Source organism: Felis catus, chromosome C2 (genome assembly GCF_018350175.1).
Source record: "Felis catus isolate Fca126 chromosome C2, F.catus_Fca126_mat1.0, whole genome shotgun sequence".
NCBI classification, from domain to species: domain Eukaryota; kingdom Metazoa; phylum Chordata; class Mammalia; order Carnivora; family Felidae; genus Felis; species Felis catus.
In genome coordinates, this window is record NC_058376.1 from 13,515,987 (window position 1) to 13,533,429 (window position 17,443).

At 48.7% G+C, this 17,443-nt stretch overlaps 1 protein-coding gene across 8 annotated transcripts in view; it reads left to right on the top strand.

Moving 5' to 3' along the window:
- Positions 1-5,317: 5,317 nt before the first annotated feature.
- The window catches only part of TIAM1 (TIAM Rac1 associated GEF 1), a 399,670-nt gene continuing 387,544 nt past the window's right edge, over positions 5,318-17,443 (top strand). For 2 of the 8 annotated variants that reach the window (XM_045036688.1, XM_045036689.1), the window contains exon 1: positions 6,098-7,504. The gene's annotated coding sequence lies outside the window, so the exon portion shown is untranslated. Of the gene's footprint in view, positions 5,758-6,089; positions 7,505-14,657; positions 14,935-17,443 lie in introns of those variants that run through there. The other 6 variants (XM_045036687.1, XM_045036692.1, XM_045036693.1 and 3 more) reach the window with 6 other exon arrangements.

Below are 17,443 nucleotides of genomic sequence, written 5' to 3' on the forward strand. Positions count from 1 at the left end.
ATGCTGCTGCTGGTTGACAGACCATGATTTCAAACGACCAGCTGTTAAAACAAACAAACAAACAAACAAACAAACAAACAAACAAAACGACCAGCTGTTGAGAAACACTGAATGGTTGAATGGTTGTAGGGAACACTGTTGGGATGTGTATTAGCCAAAGTTCTCCAAGAAAGCAAATCAATAGGAGATGTTTGTTTATACAAAGAGAGAGAGAGAGAGAGAGATGTAAGGGGAGAAGGTTTATTAGGAATTAGTTCATGTGATTACGGAGACTAACAAGTCCCAAGCTCTGTCATCTGCAAGGGGAAACTCAGGAGAGCTGATGGTGTAAGTTTCAGTTTGAGTCTGAAGGCAGGAGAAGATCAGTGTCACAGATCATACAGTCAGGCAAGAGGAAGTCCTCCTTCCGGGAGGTTCAGCCATATGGTTTTATTGAGGCCTTCAACCAATTGGACGAGGCCCATCCACATGAAGAAGGGCAATCTACTTTACTCAATCTACTGATTGAAATATTAATCTCACGTAAAACACTCTCATAGACACATTCAGAATACTGTTTGACCAAATGTCTGGGCACTCTGTAGCCTAATCGAGTTGACTCATAAGGTGAAGCATGATGAGATGGGAAGGGGTATTCTCCCCTGGGGTCGTCATGGCTCTTGGATTGTCCTTGGTTATCTTCTTGGAAATCTTTAGTCAGAAGATCCAGATGTGTCCCCTTGTCAGCTTAATGTCATTGCTGCCCCAGATCTCCATGCTCTCAAAGGCAACTCTCTATGTAACTCCTGGGCTTGACCCATCAATTCTGACATACAGTGACAGATGACACTGTACATTTATTTTTTTTGTAATTTTTATGTTTTTAACTTTTTTTTTTATTTTATTTTTGAGACAGAGAGAGACAGAGCATGAACGGGGGAGGGTCAGAGAGAGGGAGACACAGAATCTGAAGTAGGCTCCAGGCTCTGAGCTGTCAGCACAGAGCCCAACACGGGGCTTGAACTCACAGACCGCGAGATCATGACCTGAGCTGAAGTTGGCCGCTTAACCGACTGAGCCACCCAGGCGCCCCGACACTCTATATTTATGTTGAACCCCTTAATACAGTTGTGCTGAGTGCCTGCTGTGTGAAAGCTCCAAGCTGGGGGTCCAGGAGGACAGAGGATGAGACCACCCCTGCCCCCACAGTGGAAGAATGTGGGAAGGACAGTCTACATAATTGGTGGGGCCCAAAGTAAAATGAAAATGCAGGGCTCCCTGTTCAAAAATTAGGATTGAAGAAATAAATTAGGAATTTCAAGACAGCAATAGCAGAGCATTAAACCAGGTGTGGAGCCCTTCAAACCACACAGGTCACATGCCCATTAAGCTTGCCCTGGATAGAGTCAGCTCAGGAGGCAGATGAGTTTAAATATCCTGATGGAAATTCTAGAGTAGTGTTTTGTGTCTCTTTTTGTTTCTTCCTTCCTTTACTTCTTCCTTCCTTCTTTTCTTTTTGTTTCCTTCTTCCCTCCTTCCTACAAGGTAATTTCAAAAACCTTATCACTTTTCAGGGGCACCTGGCTGGCTCAGTCTGTAGAGCATGCAACTCTTGATCTCAGGGTTGGGAGTTTGAGCCCCACGTTGGGTGTAGCAATTACTTAATTTAAAGCAAATTGTTAAGTAATCTCTAGATCCAACGTTGGGCTCAGACTCACAACCCCGAGATCAAGAGTTGCATGCTCTACAGACTGAGCCAGCCAGGCACCCCCAAACTCATTATCACTTTCAGTGAGATAGCGTGTTCACCATCCTTTACTTGTCATTCCAGATGCTTATAAAGTAAGCCAGTTGATGTCACTTTTATGTCACTTGGAAACCCTGTGGTAGCAGTGGGTAGAGTCACAGTCCTATCTACTAAGTTTGTGCTCTCTGGATGGGGTGGGGTGTTGGCAGTCCAAAAGGTGGGGCTTTTGGAAACACCGAGGTCAGGTTTTAAAGAGGTCTACAGCTGTGTGACAGAATAATACACAGCAAAACTCTAGAGCATTGTACTGCAGAAGAAAACCACCCAAGCAATGGCTTACCAGGTCCCGAAGGCAGAGATTTTAGCTTCTCTGAACCTATTGTCAGGAACTTGGAATTCAGTAGTGACCTGGCTGGTTTGTTAAAGAAAATCTCAGAAACGTAAGAAAGGATAAAAAAACAAAACAAAACAAAAACTTGATGTATTTTGAGAGAGAGAGGGAGAGAAAGTGTGCTTACATGTGAGCAGCAGAGGCAGAGAGGGAGGGAGACAGAGAATCCCAAGCAGGCTCTGTGCTGTCAGTGCACAGCCGAGTGCTGGACTTGATCCCACAAACTGCAAGATCATCCATCACCTGAGTGGAAATCAAGAGCTGGGCACCTAAGCGACTGAGCCACCGGGGTGCTCCAGAACTTTCCCATTTTAGATTTTAGCCCTGTCTAAAGGGGGTTAATGGGGCAAAGGGGGTCTTGGCAAGAGACTGAGGGTGAATCAGAACAAACTTATCAACAGTTGCCTTGGCCAACCCAATTCTCATCTCTGTCCTGGTTCTGAGTACATGAGAACTCAACCAGTGAGTGCTTTTGTAGGAAACATTTGTTGAACGCACACAGTGTACAAGCTCCAGGAGAGCCAAGCATAGCCTCAGGGAGCCTAAATTTAGTTGGAGACAAAACTACACTGAAGCTGCCCTCTCTACCATGAAGGAAGTCCTGCTGGAGATGGATGGTCTCATGGGCTGCCTCTCATTCTTTTTTCAAAAAAATGTTTAATGTTTATTTTTGAGAGAGAGAAAGAAGAGAAACTCAGCACAAGCAGGGGAGGGGCAGAGAGAAGAAGACACAGAATCCCTCCTGACACAGGGCTCAAACTTGTGAACCACAAGATTATGGCCTGAGTCACAGTCAGACACTTAACCCACTGAGCCACTCTGGCGTCCCTGCTTCTCATTCTTTCTTAAAGAGGACATTTGCAACTAAGTGACAAAAAAGAAAGTAAACGCTAAAAGTCCCTGTCACAGGGAGCTCAAGAGGGTCAACTTCATTCATTCCATGAACATTTATTGAGTGTCTTCTCTGTGCCAGACTCTATTCTTAGAGACGAGGATTACAGCAGCGACCCAAACAAACACCAGCTGTGCCCCTAGGGAGCACCTGCCCAAAAGGAAGACAGAGGCTGCGGGGAGTAAGGACGTGGGCCCATCTCCCCGGTGTAGCCTTACTAGGGAGGGCCACTTGTGACTTAACTACATTTATATTTTGCGAGGCTTTCAGTAAATAGCGGGGAAGAAAATGTTGACTTGTGGTTGGAGTTGAGGTCAGGTACTAGAAATGTAATTTCTTCTGGTTCTGTTGTCCTAAACCCTTAATTCCGCCTTTGACCACTCCATGTTTTTCCTTAATGCCAACGCTGTGTTTTCTTGAGATGTCAACCATGCCCTCAGGAGATGGGATGCCAGACTACTCGGCCAGATGGCATTTGTCTGTGTTTTAATCAAAACGCCCCATTCTCTGCCACAGTGTGGAGTGGCAAGCTAAGTGTGTTTAGCAAAGAAACAGCGGAGATCTACAGTTGCTTTTCCGGTTTTCGAGGTCAAGAAATGTACCCGAAGGCCGGAGAAGTTTGATTCTGTTAACCTCAGTGGTAGAATTGTGATTGTGGGAAAGGCTCCCGTGCTCAGCCCTGAGCAGATTCTGAGTGTGTTGATGTAGGTGGGGCTCAGAGAGAGAGAGTGGATGATGGAAAGAGCCCAAACGGTGGTTTCCTCTGTAACCATCTCCCTTTTATGCAAAGAGCTAAGCTTTTCTCATACCATCTCATTCAGGGTTTTCAAACACTTAATGAAATGTCATTATTCAGTTTTCTTTTTTCCCTTCCTTCCTTTTAAAAAGTAATTTCGACGCCTGGTTTGGGGCTTGAACTCATGACCTTGAGATCAAGAGTTGCATGCTCTACCCACTGAGCCAGCCAGGCGCCCCTCATTATTCCATTTTAAAGATGAGGACACTGTGACGCAGAGTGTTTAGTTAACTTAGCTAAACCCAAGAGCTAACTTTTATGAGTGTATACCATGTGCTGTGTATGACTTTTTATTACAATTTTTTTCACGCTTATTTATTTATCTTGAGAAAGAGAGAGAGCGAGCGAGCAAGTAGGGGAGGGGCAGAGAAAGAATTCCAAATGGGTTCTGCACTGTCTGCACAGAGCCTGACCTGGGGCTCAATTCCACGAACCGTGAGGTCATGATCTGAGCTGAAATCAAGAGTCAGTCGTTTAACCAGCTGAAACATCCAGGCGCCCCTGTGTGTGACCTTTTTTTTAAGTCCCTCAACATCCTTATGGGTTAGGGAGTTACTTCTATTTTATAGAATGAGAAAGTGAGGCTTACAAAAGATTAAGTAACCTGCTCAAGGCTTCAGAGCTGGTGGAGCTTGGGTTCAAATCAGCCAGTCTAACTCCTGAGTTCTCTTAACTGCTTTTCAGATTTCTTAGGAGCAGCAAGAGCTATGCCCAAGGCTATGAGATGGCCACTCAGGATTAATCTGAAGTTCACCTGGCAACAGTGATACGTCCTTAACAACAGGTAGCAGCCGGGAGTGAGGCAGAGAAGAGAAATCCAACTGCTTACTCCCAGGAAAGCCTAAATGTAGTAGCCTGTCACTGACACGGATGGCTTCAGCAGGTCCCGCCACATGCGTCTCCAGTGGAAGACGTTTATTTAATGAACATTCTTTAATGTTACCATATGCCAAGCACTCTTCTAAGCTCATGACTGATCCTAACTCATTCATCCCGATACCAACCTTATATAGTGGGGACTGTTGTCATCTCCTTTATAAAGATGGGCAAACCGAGGCACAGGGATCTGAGGTAACTTGCCCAAGGTCACAGCTAGAAAATGATGGGCTATGATTTGAGAGCAGGCAGTCTGGCTCCAGAGAATAGCCAAACGCACTTTTGAACATACTTTGGGGAAAACGCTGAGCTCAAAAGTATATGTGTGTGTGTGTGTGTGTGTGTGTGTGTGTATTCCCCCCCTTCCAATATGATGGCTTGTAACCACTTAAATACTCTTGGGGCACCTGGGTGGCTCAGTTGGTTAAGCACAGACTTCAGCTCAGGTCATAATCTCAGGGCTCCTGAGTTTGAGCCCTGTGTTGGGCTCTGTGCTGACAGCCCAGAGCCCAGAGCCTGCTTCAGATTCTGTGTTATCTCTTCCTCTCTCGGCTCCTCCCCTGCTTGGGCTCTCTCTCTCTCTCAAAAATAAACATTAAAAAAAAAGAAAAAAAAAGAAAAGAAAAGAAAAGAAAAGGAAAGAAAAGAAATTGCTCTTTCTCCTGGGATGAAAAGCTTCACCCAAAATGATTCTCCATTGAGAAGCTTGGGCAAGGTATTCGCTGAGATGAAGGTAGTTTTTTGAAAGGGTGTCTTGGAAAATCTCACAAACTTCACTCAGAAACCTCCCTGCAACACCCATCATGGCATCTGGCGGACATACCCCTCTTCCATCTACTATCCTAACTCTACTTCTCAAAACTGATGCTTTAGAAGCACTTCAAATCTTCAAAGCTCTTACCTCTAATTATAGCTCGTCTATATTTATTGACTGAATATTTTTGAGTGCCCCAAATATATCAAGTACTGTGCTAGGCACTGGGAAAACAGCAGAGGACAAGACAGAGAAGATTCTGGATGGAATGGAGTTCTGTGCTGGTGGCGGAGGACATACTTAACTGGCAATTTCAGCCCAGGTAATACAAGGAGGGAGTAGGAACGTGGGGGTGGGGGGTGTGGGTCTCTAAGTTTGACCATACAGGAGGTTTCCAGTGTCTACAAGACCGCTGTACTGCTGGAATTCAGCAAATGTCTACTGCATGAATGTATTGCCTGCAAAACTGGGTTCTGAAGAATGGGTAGGAGCTGTTAAGTGAGGGAGGGGAGGGTATTCTGGGGAAAGGGAAGAACCCAATGGTGAGGGCCCAAAATACGATTTTTCAGTTTAGAAGGATGATTTCGCAGAGGGGAGAAGAGATTTCAAGAGGGTGGGGGCAGAAAGACCTGTGGTCGGGTGAGAAAAAACCTGGAGGAGGGCATGGATTTGGGAGGCAGGCAAGAAGAGAAGGAGGAGGGGGAAGTCAAGGATGATTTTTCGTTTTCCAGTTCAGGTTTACCCTGCAGGCCACTGGCAATTCCTTTTGCGGTTCCTTTTGTTTTCAACCAGATAACCCCGGGAGCCCAGGTCTTCCCACCCCTCGGGCTGTAAAGAATATTCTCCCCAGCCTTTGTTCTTAATGGTGAAGTCCAAGGCTCTTAAGGTGAGGAGGAAGCACTGGCCCAGCGTGGGGAAAGCTTCGTTAGTGTCTCCACCGTCAGCGTCCCGGCTTCGGTGTCGCTCGGAACCTCGCGAAAGGTAAACTGCCAGGGTCGTTTCTGGATTTTACAGAAGGCAGCAAGAGGTCCGTGTGAACCTAGCCCGAGTCACGTACTCTGCCCAGTGGGTGGATGTTAAGGCCCAAGCCCCACGCTGTGATTTTAAGTTCACTCGCTGGGCAAGGTGGGTCATCCCGGGGAGTCGAGGACTCCCCAGGATTCCGTTCAGGCCACGGTGCCCCACCTGGAGCTCGGTTAGCGCTAACATCCCCCAGCATCCACAGGGAGGCATTACGTTAGGGTTTTCCTGCCTCGTAAAAAAGTTCCTGTCTCCCCCTAGAGCCAGACACACGCCTCCCAAGCCAGACCACGTGTCGCAGGTACGTTTTCTGGCTCTTCCCCTTCCCCGTTCCTTTCCCCTTTCCTCTCAGCCTTAGGTGGCAGGAAAATCCTTTACCTCCGACCAATCCCACTGATGCCGAGCCGCGCGCGCGCGCCAACTCGAGCTCCTTCTCTGTACGTCATTGGCCACCTCCACCTATGCAGAGTGACAGGCAGCTTCGTCGACCTATAGCCGGAGGAGGCGGAGGCCGCTCGGCCCTCCCAAAGCTGCTTTGTTAGGGGCTCCCTCTCGGTTCCCCAGCCCGCCGCGCCTCTGCTACCTTCCCCCGCTCTCCCAAGGCCGCGCTGCCAGACCCTCGTGGGGTGGCAGCGCCGGAGCGCGCGGCACCCGCATCCTTCCAGCTTGGCGCCACCGGCCGGGATGCAGCCCGGGTACCCAGCGTGCTCCTGTTGTCACTCTTCAGCCCAACTCCGAACGCCCCGCTCCTGTATCCGCCGCCTCCGATTGGCCGCCTGGAGGCGGAGCGATTGTCAGGCGGCCCAATCGGAGCTCCGTTTCCCACGGGTTCCCGTGGCCCCGCCCACAAGGCCGCCGGCAGAGGCGCCCTGACAGCTCCCATTGGCAGACGGCGAGCGGGCCGGAGTGCGGCCGGGCCGAGCAGCGCCGCCGCCGTCGGGCGCGCAGCTCTGCAGCGCGGCGAACGCCTCGGCGCCCGCAGCCCCAGGAGCCCGGCGTCCCCGCATTGTCCCCGGCGGCGTCGCGGAGATCCGGGACGAGCGTCGCGGGTGAGTACCGCGGGCCTGTGCCGGCTGTCCGAAGCCGCCCCGAGGGATCCGGGTGAGGATGCCCGGAGCCGCTGTACCCGTGTCGGGCACGTCCTGACCCCCGTCTCCCGCACACTGGGGCTCCCGGCGGGTCCTAGCTCCCCCCGATTGGGTTTTACTCGTATTGTTTTCGCGTTCACACACTTGGAAGGTGAGGAGCTGGCGAGGGTAAGCTAGAGGAAACATCCCTCGCGCGAGGGAGCAGTCGGGAGGGGGACGAGCCAGCGGCGCCCAGGTGCCCGGTGCCGAATGAAAGTGACAGTGTCCAGGCGTTGGCATTCGGTCTTCTCGGCAGCAGGAGGTCGGCGCTGACCTGCGGCGGCGGCGGCACTTTGTATTTGTCGGCTGATTTTTATCAACTTCGGGGAGGGCGCGCGTGTGCGTGCGCGTGTGTGTATGTGTGTGTGTCTCCGTCCCTGACTTGGGCACCTCCAGGCCTGGGTTTTCGGCGACGTTGTCGCCTCTCACCTTGGCGATCCGTGCAGCGCTCAGGGCGGGACACGCGGGACGGAGAGCCTGGGGACCGGCACACCGGGCCGGGGACCCGTGGCTAACCTGGGAGGAGGCATTTAAAACGGCCTTCTGCGCGCGCGCAGACAATGACTGGTCCGGGTGCGGGATCCCGGGGGCTGTGCGAGGACTCCCGGCTCCCGATCCCGACCCCGCCTCGCCCTCTCGCGGGCTCTGCCGCTAGGGTCGTGCTGCGCTGCGCAGCTCACCGCCCTTTGGGGGACCCGCGTGGGGCCCGCTTTTGTTTACAGACCTCGCCATTGGGCGAGAGCCGCGCGCTGCGCTTCCCCGGCCCGAGGCTGCCGCCACGCGCCCCCTCCGAGCTGGGAGAAGTTGGTGCGTGCTGTCAGGTGACGCCCCCTCCCCCGGCCTCCTGGAGAGATGCTGCAGGGAAAAGACGACTAGACGGCGCCTTCGCGCCCAGTCCCTGCCGCGCACGGCGGCCCCCAGGCCCTGTGCACCCAGAGGAGCCTTGTCCCTGCCAGGGGTCCTCTCAGATTGACGGCCGTCGTGGCGCTGACCGAGCCAAGCTCACCTCCCTTCCAGTAGCATCCTCTGGCCTTGCCTCCGGATCAGCCCAGGTTAATTCCGAGCCTGCCTTTCCCTGCGTGCTGCCAAGTCTTGAAGGACGCGCGCGAGCCCTTGGGGACGCTGGCCAATCCATGCCCGCTTTTAATGGTACCCACGCGGTCCCGCAGAGCAGCTGTGGGGCATCCTTGAGTCCGAGCGGTAGCGATCGGGTTACCCGAGTGTGCTGACTTGGTGCACAGTTTGAACTGGAGCAGAGGTTGAGAGCCTGGGCGCAGAGGTCGGACAAACTCGGGTTCCCGTATCTGCTCAGTGTCACTCACAAGCTGAGTGATCTAGGCTGAGCTACTCAGTTTCCGAGTCTGTAAAGTGGGAATAACGTGTATTCCCATTTGTGGCGGGTTTTAAACGACAGTTAAAAACCCCTAGTTTTAGCACAGCAACTGTCACAGATGAAACACTGGAATGGTGTCTCCCAGTTACAGGGAATCTATTCTAGAGGATATAGCTAGCCTGTGTCTTTCCCCCTTCTCCTATTCTCCACTTCCCTGGCTCCTATTTTATTTTAGAAAGCTTGAAGACTGCTTTCAGCTTCAAACAGGGCTTGTTTTACTTGGCCTTAGGTTTAATTATAGTTATCTAATCGCTTCCAGCTCCATTTTATGTGTTTGAATTTCCATTCGATTTTAGTTGTTTCTTCTTTCTTCCTTCTTCCTTTAAGGCTATGCAGAGGCCCAGGCCTGGGTTTGGAGGAGGGAGACTTGTCCAGGTGGGAAGCGGTTGCCCCATGAACCAATGGCCACTGTGCAAAGTGATTAGGACCCGGATGGAGGGAGGTTTGAACAAAGAGATACCTGGAGGCCGGGAGGGAACACTTCCTGGTAGAAGTGAAATTTGAGCTGTGTCTTGTGGCAGAAGTTTAGTAAATCTCTGGTTTCTAGAATATACTCTGTTGTACCCCATAATGAAGAGCCCCGCCAGGAAGTTGGTTTTTGACTGGTAAACACCAAAGTTGCTAAGTAATTATCTTTGAATAAAGGAGAAATAAACTAAAGGTGCAGGCTGTTGGCTAACTAAGGAAGGTAGAAAGGGAGAATTGATTTCATTGAATATCTTCAAAATGCTGTCAATGTGTTTTGACTTGTTTTTCCTCGGCTCCACCAGCCCGACACGGCTATTTTTTTTTTTTTTTTTAAGGTTAAGAGAGAAGCCAGTTTCATACAGGAAAAACAAAAACAAAACCAAGAAAAACTCCTGTACAGCTCATAATCAGATAGTTGAAGAGACACAATCTCAGACTTGGCTACAACATAGGATATTATTGAAAAAGTGTTTCCAGTTTCAACCCCCTTTTGCTGGTTGGGGCAAATTACTGGGTTAGGTCCAATAACATATTCTTTGAATGTCAACCTCAGAGATCTTTTTTTTTTTTTTTTAAAGCTTATTTATTTATTTTGAGAGAGAGAGAGAGAGAGAGAGAGAGAGAGAGAGAGAGAGAGAGAGACAAAGTGAGTGGGGGAGGGGTAGAGAGAGGGAGAGAGAATCCCAAGCAGGCTCTGCACTGTCAGTGTGGAACCCAGTGCTGGGCTCGAACCCTCAAACTGTGAGATCGTCATGAGCTGGGCCGAAACCAAGAGTCCAACGCTTGACCGACTGAGCCACCCATGTGCCCTGACCTCAGGGGTCTTAACTGCCCCCCAAAAGCCAACGGACAGAAATTAGGTGAGTGACTGGAACCCAAGTCTGTCCAGCGGGTGCAGAAGCCCACAGAGAATGCTCCCAACCCTGTTCTGCTTCCCAGGCCTGCCTCAGTCACCCCAAGAGGTGGCCGACTCCTGCAAACAGAGGGGCCAGTGGTGTTATTGCTAGGTCTCAATTAATGTACGAGATAACCTATTTAAAGTTCTCCTAGCCATGATTCCGAGCCTTCCTGCACTTGTTCTGGGAATTCTCTGGCCCTTAGGGATGCTGAAAGGCAGCTGTGCCCCCTGCGGCAGTCTGGGGATCAAATCAATTGGGGGCCTAGACTTAAAAGGGAGCACGTGGTTAGGAAATCTCATTAGCTGACAATTTAACTCCTCTCTAATGCTCCTGCAAGGAGCAGGGACAAAGACTTCCTCTCCTTTTCCCCTGCAGTTCTCCCTCCCAGCTTCCCTCTCCTCCCCTCCCCGCCTGGCCCAGTCTCCTCCTGGTCAAAATTCCTGCAGTTGGGGCGGCTCACTGAACCCCAGGCTTTCCGCAGCGCCTGGCTGGAAATCTCTTCCCCAGAGCCTTGCTGAGGGCCTACTGGGTGTGCTGGTTGTGAACACTTGGTTCTTTCCTCTCCACAAGGAGCTTACTGTCTGCAGGAGAAGGGTTTGTGAGACTGCACTTTAATAAATGGAAAGTTCAAGCCTGTGCTTTCCCAAGCGAGGAAGGCAGGTGAGAACACAGGGATCACATTGAAACCTCAAATAGAAGTCCGCGAAGGCAGGGGCTTCTGCTGTTTGCGAGTGCAGGAGGGGCAAAGGTGGGAAGGCTGAAAGAGAATTTGGTTCCTGTGGGCGATGGACAGATTCCTGAACCCCACAGGTGCAGGCTTACAGTGGAGAAAGATCCTCATTTTCACTGTCTCTGGTCATTGGACTCCTGTATCCTCCCATCCAAGTACTAACCAGGTCCGACCCTGCTTAGCTTCCGAGATCAGACAAGATCGGGCGCGTTCAGGGTGGTATGGCCGTAGACTGGACTCCTGTATCCTAAACACTGTTCCACGGGAGTTGTGTGTGTGCATGTGTGTGTATACTGTACATGTGTGCATTTAATTTTCCTTTCCAAATTAAGATGGGTAGAGTATATGTTTCTGTGTATGTCTTTTTGTTTAATTTTTCTCAATACAGGACCAGAAAAAACAGGCCCAGCAACACTTTTCTGTGTCTTTTTTGTGTGTTTGTTTGTTTAACAGTTCCAAACTAGAGGTCAGTTCGTGCCTAAATATTCAGTTTTATTTAGGTAATGACCCCTGTATTTAAAGAAAAGTTCTCTCTTGGGGCGCCTGGGTGGCCCAGTCGGTTAAACATCAGACTCTTGATTTTGGCTCAGGTCATGGTGTCACGGTTTGCTCCAGGAGTTCGAGCGCCAGGAGCAAGAGTCTGCTTGGTATTCCTTCTCTCCCTCTTTCTCTGCCCCCCCCCCATAAATAAATGCATTAAAAAAAAGTTATCTCTCATCGTTGTAGGCCAAATCGCTTATTTAGAAAAATGAAAAAAACTTGAATAAAAGAGGCACTCAAAAATTAAGCAGTACTCAGCCAGGAACAGAATGTTTTGAAAACAATGGTCTAGTGTGAAAGGTACCAGATATTACTAGTTAGGTGGGTTTTTCCCTTCTATCCCCTTCCCAATCTCCTGTACCTTCCTCCACATCCCTCCAGCATAAGACTTTCACTGTTCTGGGTCTCCAGGGACCTCGTTAAGAAATTCATAAAGGTCTAGACTGTGGTTATGCGAAGATTCCTCCTGTGTTCTTGTGAGATTCTTCTAGAAGACCTTGGAGCTCTTTTGCTAGGTGAAGAGGTTCCTTCCTCGTGGACTGAGCCTGAGCTCAGAGGCTTGCATTCATCTGCAAGGGTCTCAGTTCCTTGAAATGGTAGCAAAAGTGTTGGGGGGTGGGGGTGCACAATACTGCCATGATCTGAGAGCTGGTCAATTGTGTGTCTTCAAAGGACGTGTAACAGAGTGATGACTCAGGGAACAGCTCTGTGGGAGGAAGGTTCTTTCAGCTGAGTGCATCCTCAGTTTCAGAATGGGCCAAGGTCCTTTGAGTTTTAGTGCTGTCACAAAGTTTCTTTCCATAAAGGGACACTTGGGTGTAGTTGGGGGAATGGGGGTCCTAGCGTTTTGCAGCCCCCTGGCAAAACCAAAGTATGATATGAAAGATATTGCATGTTTTTCTAGCCAGGGTCGCTTTGACTTTATGAAGGAGAAGGGTTTTTAAAAAAGCCTCTTGTATTATTTAACTACATCATCTGCCCCCCAAAGAACATGATTTTATATAAAGACCTACAGATCAGTATACAGATGTGTGAGGAATTAAGTGGTTGGAAGACTGTGGATCTGGGTGCCCCAGCTTGGCTTGGGATGGGTGGGGGGAGGGGATGAGAGATTAGGTTCTGGAAGTTCAGTTGCTTTTCCTTAAAAACCCCAAACACTGTTCTCTGTGCCCACGGAGGAGACAGGGAATCCTGCAGAAGGAACCTGTCTTTGCAATGGCTGCCTCCAGCCCCGAGCGCTTCTGTCTGCCCACTCGCCCTCCCCCTCCTCCTCCTCCTCCCCCTCCTCCTCCTCCCCCTCCCCCTCCTCCTCCCCCTCCTCCTCCCCCTCCTCCTCCTCCTCCTCCTCCTCCTCCCCCTCCTTCCCCTCCCCCTCCTTCCCCTCCCCCTCCCCCTCCTCCTCCTCCTCCTCTTCCTCTTCCTCTTCCTCCTGCTCCACTGGGAACTGCTAACCTTGTAAATATAGATCAATTCTGGTGCCTGTTTCTAGTTTCCTCTGCCGTCTGCAGAGGTGATAATGGCCCTGGATAAGCCCCCAGGTCAACCCTGGGGGAGGGGGAGGTTAGGGTCTGAGAATGGGTTGGGAATTCTCCCTGTGGAATTGTCCACCATGGAAATGGGGTCCATGGGATTTTCTACCCTTTGCCCTTCAGAAGAGGGGGTGGGGCGGGCCTGATGTCTGCCTCAGGTTGAGTCTGAGGGGCCCTGAGGGAGGGGGTCTGCCTTGCCTCCCCTTGCCACCGTGGAGGCCTCCCACGTCTTTAGGATTCCAGCCCAAAGCCTCACCATCTCAGGGCTTCTTCATGTCCCTTATCCCCTGTCCCCGGAACACGATCTCATCTGACACAACCTCATCACCTGGGCTGGGTGGAGAGCATTGGCTGAATTGCGGCCAAATGAAGATTTCCAGCAGGAAGCTCTGGGAGCCTCTGGAACTCATTTAGCCGGGGCGACTTGCCTTTTGGGCAGTGTTTGAGAGGCCCAGAGCTGTGGGATCACTCTGCCGTGAGCTCTGTATGTGGATTTTGGGTTTTTTGGACTTAAAAGGAGCCTGACCCAAACCGAGGCGATGTGTTAGTGTTTGCCTTTTTTTTTTTTTTTTTTTGCAAAATGTGCATCTTTATGTCTTTCCATGGCACAGGGATGGCGAGGACTTGGAGGGGCCCCTAGGTTCTGGTCCCCGCGGAGTCCCTTTCCATGCCTGTGAGGCCCCAAGCACTCTGGGACACTCCTTCGTGCCCACTGCCTAGCGTAACCATTGGACACCCTCAGAAGCGTCCTAGTTTAGCTGTCCAGAATCATGTCCCAGGTGTCAGAGTTGTAACTGTGATGAGGTTTTAAATAACTGAGTGTGGTACTTCCCCGGTGGCAAATTCTGCTGGGTTTTGGTGCTGAGCAGTGTTCACCTTCCCCCTTTCGTGGTTTTTTTTTTAAATGTTTATTTATTTTTGAGAGAGAGTGTGAGTGGGGAGGGGCAGAGAGAGAGAGAGACAGGGAGACACAGAATCCGATGCAGGATCCAGGCTCTGAGCTGTCAGCACAGAGCCCAGTGTGAGGCTCGAACCCACGTCAAGATGGGATGCTTAACTGTCTGAGCCACCCAGGTGCCCCTTGCCCTTTCATTTTTAATGTGTGTTTATAATTTTTTTTTCCAACGTTTTTATTTATTTTTGGGACAGAGAGAGACAGAGCATGAACGGGGGAGGGGCAGAGAGAGAGGGAGACACAGAATCGGAAACAGGCTCCAGGCTCTGAGCCATCAGCCCAGAGCCCGATGCGGGGCTCGAACTCACAGACCGCGAGATCGTGACCTGGCTGAAGTCGGACGCTTAACCGACTGCGCCACCCAGGCGCCCCTAATGTGTGTTTAAACAGGGGTCCGTTGTGAGGGAGAGAATGCCATATGCACTTTCTTTCATCTGAAATGCCCTTTGGATCCCACAGTGATCTTAGGTCTTTTGATTATTCTTGCCACCTGTGCCCTGACCCGCGTGAGGATTCTTAACCGGCTGTCTGCCATGCAGAGAGTAGAGGCTTTGTGCATGTTTCTTGGTCCCTTAAAGATCTAACATACATTTCCAGGTTTGCCTTAATATGGATGCAGTCTCTAGCTGTAAAACTTGAGTCAATTTTGCTCAAATATATTTGCTTATTTTGCTCAAATATATTTACTTATTTATTTTTAAAGGGGATAGAAGTTTACTGGATACACCGCAAGGAGGGGAATGCAGGACAGCAAAACAGAGACTGCTGCTTGGTTAGATTTCAATCACAGTTTTACTCAGTGGTGATGATCCGGTTTAATATTTTTCCTGCCATCAAGGTATATTCTTATTTCATCCATATTCCTAATCTCAAGTAATGCCAAGTTTGATTTCTTTCTAAAAACAGGGTGTGAAGTAATAATAATTCCATATAGCATTAACAAACTCGTAGCAGACAAGCTTACGTGAAACGTGTTTTTGTTCCCATGCCTTTTCTATTCCCGCCCACTCTGTACTCTCCTGAAATGATCACTTTTGTTCATTTTTGTTTTTTGTTCTTCTGGTGGTTGTCTTTGTATCTCTAAGTAATATGCTTATACCATTTTTATTTATCGGCTCCCTGTTATGATGAAGGACAATTAGGCTGCTTATTTCTCACCTCCTTCCTTCTCCAGATTTTTGCTGGTGATATTTATAGTTCTTACATTGATTAGTCTTCATTCTTTGTTACTTGCATGGACCTCTCATTTAGTTTCGTCACCCGAAGACTGTGACATTTGACCTCCCCTTTGTCAAATAAGAATATCGGTGTCTGGATCTGTCTTTCCTCTCAGCTCTCCCCTCTCCACCTTACACCCCCAGCTTCTGTCACCACCAGGGTTTTAAGACTGTGTTCTGTAAGCATGATTAAGTCTTCTATGCCTTGTCTACAGATTGCCTTTTTTTTTGGTAAGATTTTATTATTATTTAAATATAATTTATTGTCAAGTTGGCTAACACACAGTGTAGACAGGGTGCTCTTGCTTTTGGGGGTAGATTCCCATGGTTCATTGCTTACATACAACACCCAGTGCTCATCCCAGCAAGTGCCCTTCTCATTGCCCATCACCCATTTTCTCCTCTCTCCCACACCCCCATTAACCCTCAGTTTGTTTTCTGTATTTAAGAGTCTCTTATGGTTCTCCTTCCTCCCTCTCTGTTTGTAACTACTTTTTTCCCCTTCCCCTCCCTCATGCTCTTCTGTTAAGTTTCTCAACATCCACGTATAAGTGAAAACATATGGTGTTTGTCCTTCTCTGACTGACTTATTTCACTTAGCATTCATTATACCTTCCAGTTCCATCCACGTTGCTGCAAATGGCATGATTTCATTCTTTCTCATTGCCAAGTAATATTCCATTTTGTATATATACCACATCTTATTTATCCATTTATCAGTTGATGGACATTTAGACTCTTTCCATAATTTGGATATTGTTAAGATTTTATTTTTAAGTAATCTCTACACCTGACACGGGGCTCGAACTTACGACACTGTGATTGAGAGTCACATGCTGTACCAACTGAGCCCTCCAGGTGCCCCTAGGTTGCTTTTGTTTTATAACAGCTTTATTAACATGTAATGTACATGCCATACAATTTAGTTCCTTAAAGTGTACAATTCCGTGGTTTTTGGTATATTTATAGAGTTGTGCAGCTATCCCCATAATCAATTCTAGAACATTTTCATCACCCCTAAAAGGAACCCTGTGCTCATTATTATGCACTTCCTCTCCCCATGCCTCCCTCTCACCTCTGGTGACTACGGATCTGTGTCTGTAGATTTGCCTGTTCTGGGCATTACCTGTAAATGGAAGTATATAAAATGTGACCTTGTGTGTCGACGTTCTTTTGCTTAGCATCATGCTTTCAAGGGTCATCTGTGTTGCAGCATGTGTCAGAATCCCTTTTTATTGCTTAGTAATATTTCACTGTATGGATAATGCCGCATTTCATTTATTCATTCATCAACTGATGGACATTGGGATTGAGCCCACCTTTTGGCTATTGTGGATAGTTACTGCTCTGAGCACCAGTGTAACAAATATGTGTTTGGATACTCATTTAAGAATTTTTTTTGGTAAACACCTAGGAGTGGAATCACTAAGGTCATATGGTAATTCTATGTTTAATTTTCTGAGGAGCTGACAGGTTGTTTTCAAAGTGGTTGCACCATTTTACATTTCTATCAGCAACGTGTGAAGATTCCAGTTTCCCCACATCTTGGCCAGCATTTGTTCTCTCTTGCCTTTTTTTTTTTTTTTTTAAGGGGCGAGGTGCTGGAGGGGCAGAGAGAGAGAGAGAGAAAGAGAGAATCCCAGGCAGGCTCTGTACTGAGCATTGTTAGTGTGGAACCTGATGCAGGGCTAGAACTAACGCACCGAGCCAAAATGACTCATGACCTGAGCTGAAATAAGAGTCAGATTCTCAATGGATGGAGCCACCCAGGTGCCCTGCTGTTGTCTTTTTGATGATGGCCATTCTGACCCATGTGAAGTGATACCTCACTCTGGTTTTGATTTTTGTTTCCCTAATGATGACTGTGTTGAACATCTTTTCATGTGCCTGTTGGCCATTCATGTATCTTCTTTGGAGAAATGTCTATTCAGGTCCATTTTTAAATTGCCCATTTTTAAATTGGGTTATTTAGCTTTTTGCTATTGAGTTATAGGAGTTCTTTATGTTTTTGATACTTACCTCTTATCGGATAAATGGCTTGCAAATACTTTTTCCTCTTTTGTAGGTTGTCTTTTCACTTTGTTGGTTTCTTTCGGTAGGTAGGTTTCAAGTTTGATGTAAGCCCACTTG